The sequence below is a fragment of the Coregonus clupeaformis genome, unplaced genomic scaffold, assembly GCF_020615455.1.
Source record: "Coregonus clupeaformis isolate EN_2021a unplaced genomic scaffold, ASM2061545v1 scaf3334, whole genome shotgun sequence".
Lineage (NCBI taxonomy): Eukaryota > Metazoa > Chordata > Actinopteri > Salmoniformes > Salmonidae > Coregonus > Coregonus clupeaformis.
In genome coordinates, this window is record NW_025536788.1 from 1 (window position 1) to 9,535 (window position 9,535).

The 9,535-nt window shown below is 53.4% G+C and overlaps 1 long non-coding RNA gene across 1 annotated transcript; it reads left to right on the top strand.

Moving 5' to 3' along the window:
* Positions 1–6,247: 6,247 nt before the first annotated feature.
* Positions 6,248–7,142, top strand: LOC121557642. Its single transcript, XR_006660667.1, has 3 exons — positions 6,248–6,338; positions 6,822–6,858; positions 7,048–7,142. It is a non-coding gene; the product is annotated as an uncharacterized LOC121557642 (long non-coding RNA).
* The last annotated feature ends 2,393 nt before the right edge of the window (positions 7,143–9,535 follow it).

Sequence of the window (9,535 nt, forward strand, 5' to 3'; positions counted from 1 at the left end):
GTCACGTTGCTGTGGATTGGTGTGGTGTAGAATCAGGCGCAGGAAGCAGAGGATAAGTCCAACAAGACTTTACTAGAGCACACAAAAATAATCCAAACAGCCCGGAGGCAAAAGGACGCACACAGGCGTAAATAGCGAGCGCACACACAGGTGCGAAAATACTCTCCTAAACACAAGGAGGAAGCTATGAAAATAGCGTACCGACACGGGTAGCGCAACAACACGACACGAACAATTACACACAACACTAAACTAACAACAAGGAAACTAAATAGGGTGCTAAATGAGACATAACACAAAACAGGTGTGACTAACAGACAAAACCAATCAAACAAGAAACATAGAGCGGTGGCAGCTAGTACTCCGGAGACGACGACCGGCGAAACCTGCCCGAACAAGGAGGAGGAGCCGCCTCGGCCGAAACCGTGACAGTACCCCCCCCTTGACGCGCGGCTCCAGCCGCGCGCCGCCTCTGGCCTCGGGGACGACCAGGAGGACGCGGAGCAGGGCGCGTAGGATGACCACGATGGAATTCGGTCATCAGGGACGGATCCAGAATGTCCCTCCTCGGCACCCAGCACCGCTCCTCCGGACCGTACCCCTCCCACTCCACGAGATATTGGAGACCCCCATCCGGCGTCTCGAATCCAGGATGGTCCGAACAGTGTGCGCCGGAGCCCCTCGATGTCCAACGGGGGCGGAGGAGTCTCCTCAATCTCAAAGTCCTGGAGTGGACCAGTTACCACCGGCCTGAGGAGAGACACATGGAACGAGGGGTTAATATTCTTGTAATCAATAGGTAGTTCTAACCTGTAACACACCTCGTTCAATCTCCTCAGGACTTTAAAAGGCCCCACAAACCGCCGACCCAGCTTCCGGCAGGGCAGGCGGAGGGGCAGGTTTCTGGTTGAGAGCCAGACTCGATCTCCAGGTGCGTACACTGGCCCCTCACTGCGGTGTAGGTCGGCGCTCGTCTTCTGTCGACGTATGGCACGCTGCAGATGGACGTGTGCAATGTTCCACGTCTCCTCCGAGCGCCGCACCCACTCATCCACAGCGGGGGCCTCGATCTGGCTCTCATGCCACGGTGCCAGAACCGGCTGGTACCCTAACACACACTGGAAAGGAGTTAGTCTCGTGGAGGAGTGGCGGAGAGAGTTCTGTGCCATCTCGGCCCAGGGCACATATCTCGCCCACTCCTCCGGCCGGCCCTGACAATATGACCTCAGAAACCTACCCACATCCTGGTTGACTCGTTCGACCTGCCCATTACTCTCCGGGTGGTAACCCGAGGTAAGGCTCACCGAGACCCCCCAAACGTTCCATAAATGCTCTCCAGACTCTGGAGGTAAACTGGGGGGCCTCGATCGGACACTATATCCTCGGGCACCCCGTAATGCCGGAAGACGTGAGTAAATAGAGCCTCAGCGGTCTGTAGGGCAGTAGGAAGACCCGGCATGGGAAGGAGACGACAGGCCTTCGAGAACCGATCCACAACGACCAGGATGGTGGTATTCCCCTGTGAGGAGGGAAGATCGGTAACAAAATCCACCAAGAGGTGAGACCAGGGTCGTTGTGGAACGGGCAGGGGCTGTAATTTACCCCTGGGCAAGTGTCTGGGCGCCTTACACTGGGCACACACTGAGCAGGAGGAGACATAAACCCTCACATCCCTGGCTAACATTGGCCACCAGTACTTCGTACTAAGGCAGTGCACTGTCCGGCCAATACCTGGATGTCCAGAGGAGGGGGACGTGTGAGCCCAATAAATCAGCCGATCCCGGACCTCGAGCGGGACGTACGCCCGACCCACCGGACACTGTGGAGGACTAGGGTCGGTGCGTAACGCCCGCTCGATCTCCGCATCGACCTCCCACACCACCGGTGCCACCAGACAAGACTCCGGTAGTATGGGAATGGACTCCACGCACCTCTCCTCCGTGTCATACCCGACGGGACAGAGCATCTGCCTTCCCGTTCTGGGACCCAGGGATGTAAGTGATCTTGAACACAAACCGGGCGAGAAACATAGTCCATCGAGCCTGGCGAGGATTCAGTCTCCTAGCTGCCCGAATGTATTCCAGGTTACGATGGTCGGTCAGAATGAGGAAAGGGTGCTGAGCCCCCTCAAGCCAATGCCTCCACACCTTTAGGGCCTGTACTACGGCTAACAGCTCCCTGTCCCCTACGTCATAATTCCGCTCCGCCGGACTGAGCTTCTTAGAATAAAAAGCACAGGGGCGGAGCTTAGGTGGTGTACCGGATCGTTGAGAAAGAACTGCCCCGATACCGGCCTCAGACGCGTCCACCTCAACTTGGAAGGGTAAAGTGGGATCCGGGTGCGCCAACACCGGAGCCGAGGTAAACAGGTCCTTCAGTCTCCCAAAGGCCCTGTCCGCCTCAGCCGACCACTGCAAGCGCACCGGACCCCCCTTCAGAAGAGACGTTATGGGAGCTGCCACCTGTCCAAAACCCCGGATAAACCTCCGGTAGTAATTCGCAAAACCCAAGAACCGCTGCACCTCTTTAACCGTAGTTGGGGTTTGCCAATTACGCACGGCGGACACTCGGTCCACCTCCATTCTCACCCCTGACGCAGACAACTGGTAACCCAAAAAGGAAACTGACTCCTGAAAGAACAGACATTTCTCAGCTTTGACATACAGGTCATGCTCCAACAGTCTCCTCAATACCCTGCGCACCAGGGCTACATGCTCGGCCCGAGTAGAACTGTACACAAGAATATCATCTATGTACACCACTACTCCCTGCGCCTGCATGTCCCGGAAAATTTCATCTACAAACGATTGGAAGACTGATGGAGCATTCATTAACCCATATGGCATGACGAGATACTCGTAATGGCCGGAGGTAGTACTAAATGCTGTCTTCCACTCATCGCCCTCCCTAATGCGCACCAAGTTATATGCGCTCCTGAGGTCCAATTTTGTGAAGAACCGTGCCCCGTGTAATGACTCCGTCATGGTCCCAATCAGCGGGAGTGGATAACTATATTTCACAGTTACCTGATTGAGACCGCGGTAATCAATACACGGACGCAAACCTCCATCCTTTTTCTTCACAAAAAAGAAGCTCGAGGACGCGGGAGAAGTGGAGGGCCGTATGTATCCCTGTCTCAGAGACTCGGCAATGTAAGTTTCCATTGCCCTTTTCTCCTCCTGTGACAAAGGATACACATGGCTCCGCGGAAGCGCGGCTCCTGTCTGGAGGTCTATCGCACAATCCCCTTGTCTATGAGGTGGCAACCGTGCCGCTCTGGTCTTACTAAACACGAGCGCCAAATCCTCATACTCAGGAGGAATGTGCAGTGCTGGCATCTGGTTCGGACTCTCCACCGAGGTCGCCCCTACGGAAACACCCAGACATAACCCCTCACACTGAGCAGACCACCCTTTAAGAGCCTTCTCTCGCCACGAAATAGTAGGATCATGGGTAATCAACCAGGGAAGCCCCAGTACCACCGGATACGCAGGAGAGTCGATCAGATAGAGTTGAATCGTCTCCTCATGACCCCCTGCGTCATCATCCTAAGTGGCGCTGTGACCTCCCCAATCAACCCAGATCCTAACGGACGATTATCTAAGGCATGTACAGGAAAGGGCTTTTCGACTGGAAGGAGGGGAATCCCTAACTTAACACAGAATTTCCGATCTACAAAATTCCCAGCTGCGCCTGAATCGACTAGCGCCTTATGCTGGGAACGAGGTGCAACCTGTGGGAAACAAACAGGTAATGTAATGTGTACGACAGAAAGCTCTGGGTAAGTAGGGCGCCTACTCACCTGGGAGGACTCCCCACTGTATGACCTGCCATCTCCCTCACCAGGGGACCCTCCCCAGCACCTAGCCGCGGTGTGCCCTCCGCGGCCACACTTGGTGCAGGAGACTGCCCCCCTCGGGCTCCTACCTCTTCTCCCTCTAGCGCCAGAACCTCCAAGCTCCATCGGACTCTGCTCGGAGGCGCTGGAGGGTGGAATGGGAGGCCCCCACCTGGGACGTCCGCGGGTCGCAAGCAGGGTGTCCAGTCGAATGGCCATGTCCACCAGCTGGTCAAATGTTAGTGTAGTGTCCCTGCATGCTAACTCCCTGCGGACGTCCTCCCGAAGGCTACATCTAAAGTGGTCTATGAGGGCCCTCTCATTCCACCCAGCATCAGCCGCTAGAGTCCGGAACTCCAGCGCAAACTCTTGAGCGCTCCTCATCCCCTGTCGGAGGTGGAATAGACGCTCCCCCGCCGCCTTCCCCTCTGGTGGATGGTCGAAGACAGCACGGAAGCGGCGGGAGAACTCCGCATAGGTGACTGTGGCGGCGTCTATTCCCCTCCATTCGGCGTTGGCCCACTCCAACGCCTTGCCGGTGAGACAGGAGATGAGGGCGGAAACGCTCGTATCCCGAGGGCGCCGGGTGTATGGTGGCAAGGTAGAGCTCCACTTGTAAGAGGAACCCCTGACACCCGGCAGCGGTGCCGTCGTACGCCCTCGGGAGCGAGAGCCGAATCCCACTGGGTTCCGGTCGATGGACGGGCTGGCTGTCCGGTGGTGATGGTGCGATAGGTGGGGCTGTGGGAACCCCGCTGGTTTCCCATCGACGAAGGGTGTCCATGACGCCCTCCAAGGCGTGCCCGATCCGGTTGATTCGGTGCTCTTGACCAAGGAGACGCTCCTCCATGATGTCGACGGGTGCTCCTGCTGATTCCATGTGTGGTGTGTAATTCTGTCACGTTGCTGTGGATTGGTGTGGTGTAGAATCAGGCGCAGGAAGCAGAGGATAAGTCCAACAAGACTTTACTAGAGCACACAAAAATAATCCAAACAGCCCGGAGGCAAAAGGACGCACCCAGGCGTAAATAGCGAGCGCACACACAGGTGCGAAAATACTCTCCTAAACACAAGGAGGAAGCTATGAAAATAGCGTACCGACACGGGTAGCGCAACAACACGACACGAACAATTACACACAACACTAAACTAACAACAAGGAAACTAAATAGGGTGCTAAATGAGACATAACACAAAACAGGTGTGACTAACAGACAAAACCAATCAAACAAGAAACATAGAGCGGTGGCAGCTAGTACTCCGGAGACGACGACCGGCGAAACCTGCCCGAACAAGGAGGAGGAGCCGCCTCGGCCGAAACCGTGACACTCACACTCACATTATAGCAGTGACCTAAGAGAGATTCCCTTTTCTCTATCTAGATCCCATAAAGATCACAGAGAGGCTGAGAGACTAACCAAGTTGGACGAGGCTGTTCTAGAGACAGATACCCCAACTCAGTCACAGGAGGTTGAAGGAGAGAGTGAGTTGGACGAAGCTGTTGCCATCCCATCTCAGTCACAGGAGGTTGAAGGAGAGAGTAAGTTGGACAAGGCTGTTGCCATCCCATCTCAGTCGCAGGAGGTTGAAGGAGGGAGTGAGTTGGACGAGGCTGTTGCCATCCCATCTGAGTCGCAGGAGGATGAAGGAGATAGTGAGTTGGACGAGGCTGTTGCCATCCCATCTCAGTCGCAGGAGGTTGAAAGAGAGTGAGTTGGACGAGGCTGTTGCCATCCCATCTCAGTCGCAGGAGGTTGAAGGAGGGAGTGAGTTGGACGAGCCTGTTGCCATCCCATCTGAGTCGCAGGAGGATGAAGGAGATAGTGAGTTGGACGAGGATGTTGCCATCCCATCTCAGTCGCAGGAGGTTGAAGGAGAGAGTGAGTTGGACGAGGCTGTTGCCATCCCATCTCAGTCGCAGGAGGATGAAGGAGATAGTGAGTTGGACGAGGCTGTTGCCATCCCATCTCAGTCGCAGGAGGTTGAAGGAGAGAGTAAGTTGGACAAGGCTGTTGCCATCCCATCTCAGTCGCAGGAGGTTGAAGGAGGGAGTGAGTTGGACGAGGCTGTTGCCATCCCATCTGAGTCGCAGGAGGATGAAGGAGATAGTGAGTTGGACGAGGCTGTTGCCATCCCATCTCAGTCGCAGGAGGTTGAAGGAGAGAGTGAGTTGGACGAGGCTGTTGCCATCCCATCTCAGTCGCAGGAGGTTGAAGGAATGAGTGAGTTGGACGAGGCTGTTGCCATCCCATCTCAGTCACAGGAGGTATGATGTATTTTTCTATTACATGTATGACATTTCATTGAGATATTTTGTGTTTTAATGACGCAAAATTGAATTCCAGCCTAACTCTGCTTTCTGTTGTCGCCATCAGGATGCAGTGGTGACATTCACTACCGTGGCCCACAAGGATGAAACTTCCCAGACCAGCCTCACCCTCAGCAGGGGAAAGAGAAGCTACCCAGACCTACACACCTTTGTGCAGGACATGAAGGACGAGTAAGTTGCTCTTTGGCTTCCCCATGCATCCCCTAGATATGTTCCCTATCTCAATTGCATACTCCTCGTGTCCTCTCTTCTCAAAACCCATTGGATGAGAAAGCCAGAGGTCCCGCCCTTCTGAACTTCTCATCCAATGGGTTTTGAGAAGGAGGCGAGGAGATTGAGAGTCTCCCATAGTCTCGGGCCAATACAAAGGACTCAACGGACCAAATAACCAATCAGGGATGTCTGGGTGTGGCCTAGTTCCATAGAGGTCCATCCATAACGTAGTCTAAGATAATAGAGGTAATGTCCATCCATAACGTAATCTAAGATAATAGAGGTAATGTCCATCCATAACGTAATCTAAAATAATAGAGGTAATGTCCATCCATAACGTAATCTAAAATAATAGAGGTAATGTCCATCCATAACGTAGTCTAAGATAATAGAGGTAATGTCATGTAGTTCATTGTGTACTTGCATTTATTTACTTTTCAGCCATTGGAATCTGCTGAGTGAGAATATGCGTGCCGGGGTGAGTTATAGTCACCTCTAAAGTAGTTAATGTTGGTAAAATGGGCCAAACATTCATTTGTGGAAATCCTGCAGGACCTTTAATCCTGAACCACTGCTTTAATTGACTAGCTTGAGTAAATGGTTCTACGTTTTATATCAGTGCAGCCCCTTTAACAAACTAACTCTGTATGGTCTTTTAACATTGCAGATGAGCAGACATGAGTTTAGTGCCAAGTGCATGGATATTGTAGCATGGGTGATGGAGTCTACATCCACTGTGGTTGTTCCCGCCCTTGACCTCACCATGCGGATAGAGCTCTCTGATTCGCCAAGCTCTTCTGGATCAGGAAGTAATGAGGCAGGAGAGGTGACCTCTCTTGGCCGCAGCGTCAGATTCAGCTGTAGTGGAGGAGCCAGCAGGTGCACCAGCGCCAGAACTGCCTACAGCACACGCACTCCCACGCCTTTCCCCTCCTCTCACAGGTACCTAGCCCTATCCCCTCCTCTCACAGGTACCTAGCCCTATCCATGCCTCTAACAGGTACCTAGCCCTATCCACGCCTCTCACAGGTACCTAGCCTTATCCACGCCTCTCACAGGTACCTAGCCCTATCCATGCCTCTAACAGGTACCTAGCCCTATCCATGCCTCTCACAGGTACCTAGCCCTATCCCCTCCTCTCAAAGGTACCTAGCCCTATCCTCTCCTCGCACAGGTACCTAGCCCTATCCCCTCCTCTCACAGGTACCTAGCCCTATCCTCTCCTCTCACAGGTACCTACCCCTATCCCCTCCTCTCACAGGTACCTACCCCTATCCACGCCTCTCAAAGGTACCTAGCCCTATCCCCTCCTCTCACAGGTACCTACCCCTATCCACGCCTCTCAAAGGTACCTAGCCCTATCCCCTCCTTTCACAGGTACCTAGCCCTATCCCCTCCTCTCACAGGTACCTACCCCTATCCACGCCTCTCACAGGTACCTAGCCCTATCCCCTCCTCTCACAGGTACCTAGCCCTATCCACGCCTCTCACAGGTACCTAGCCCTATCCCCTCCTCTCACAGGTACCTACCCCTATCCACGCCTCTCACAGGTACCTAGCCCTATCCCCTCCTCTCACAGGTACCTAGCCCTATCCCCTCCTCTCACAGGTACCTAGCCCTATCCCCTCCTCTCACAGGTACCTAGCCCTATCCCCTCCTCTCACAGGTACCTAGCCCTATCCATGCCTCTAACAGGTACCTAGCCCTATCACCTCCTCTCACAGGTACCTAGCCCTATCCACGCCTCTCACAGGTACCTAGCCTTATCCATGCCTCTCACAGGTACCTAGCCCTATCCATGCCTCTAACAGGTACCTAGCCCTATCCATGCCTCTCACAGGTACCTAGCCCTATCCCCTCCTCTCAAAGGTACCTAGCCCTATCCTCTCCTCTCACAGGTACCTAGCCCTATCCCCTCCTCTCAAAGGTACCTAGCCCTATCCTCTCCTCTCACAGGTACCTACCCCTATCCCCTCCTCTCACAGGTACCTACCCCTATCCACGCCTCTCAAAGGTACCTAGCCCTATCCCCTCCTCTCACAGGTACCTACCCCTATCCACGCCTCTCAAAGGTACCTAGCCCTATCCCCTCCTTTCACAGGTACCTAGCCCTATCCCCTCCTCTCACAGGTACCTACCCCTATCCACGCCTCTCACAGGTACCTAGCCCTATCCCCTCCTCTCACAGGTACCTACCCCTATCCCCTCCTCTCACAGGTACCTAGCCCTATCCCCTCCTCTCACAGGTATCTAGCCCTATCCCCTCCTCTCACAGATACCTAGCTCTATCCCCTCCTCTTTTTGCAGGTATTTCCTGTTATAGGTACAAATATCCATTCCAGATCCACTTAGTGAGAAATACTACTTAGATACTACACAACCACTCTAAAACGTTTACTCTGAATGTTAATGTTTGGTCTGAGTGTGGTTTGAGATGGTTCACAATGCTTCCTTTGAATAACAATAAAAAGGTTGAGTTTGTGTCCCAAATTCTTGGATCATATTTTTTATTTTGTTACCATATACTATTCATTTCTGTTGTGCATTCTGCAGGTCCATGACCTCTTTGCTAAGTGAGAACGAAGAGCGATATGTCTCCTCACCTGAGGGTGGTGATAGAGAGATGAGACACAGACACACTCCTCTAAGATGGTCACTGAGAGCATTATCTTCAACAACCCATGCCCATCAGAGGAGAATGTGAGTATTCAGAAGGAGCTCCCTGCTGATAAAGTTGACATCCTCCATGGTCAACCAGTGGAGGAGTATATTGTCAAAGCTGAGCAATGCATCACTCAGGTCATTCAGGATGCAGCTGTTGTCATGAACCCTGCATCCTGAGTCGGTTCCTGCTTGTGTTGTCATTTTTCTGCTCGGGATCTCCAGTTTCCCGAGGGTTCTGGAACGCTCCCTGCCTGGTTGCCGGGCGACGTTGCTAGGCGGGAGCTCTCCTGATTAACCGCACCTGCATCCCATCAGCGATCTGCACACCTGGTCCTGATCATCACCCTTTTTAGGCTCTGACCTGACATCCATTCCCTGCCGGATCGTTAGCCATGAACAGTATGTTTGTCAGTGTATCAGCCTTGGAGCTTCTAGCGTTAGTTTTGTTGTTTTGCACCTTGTTGACTTGCTGTGTACTTACCTCCGTTTT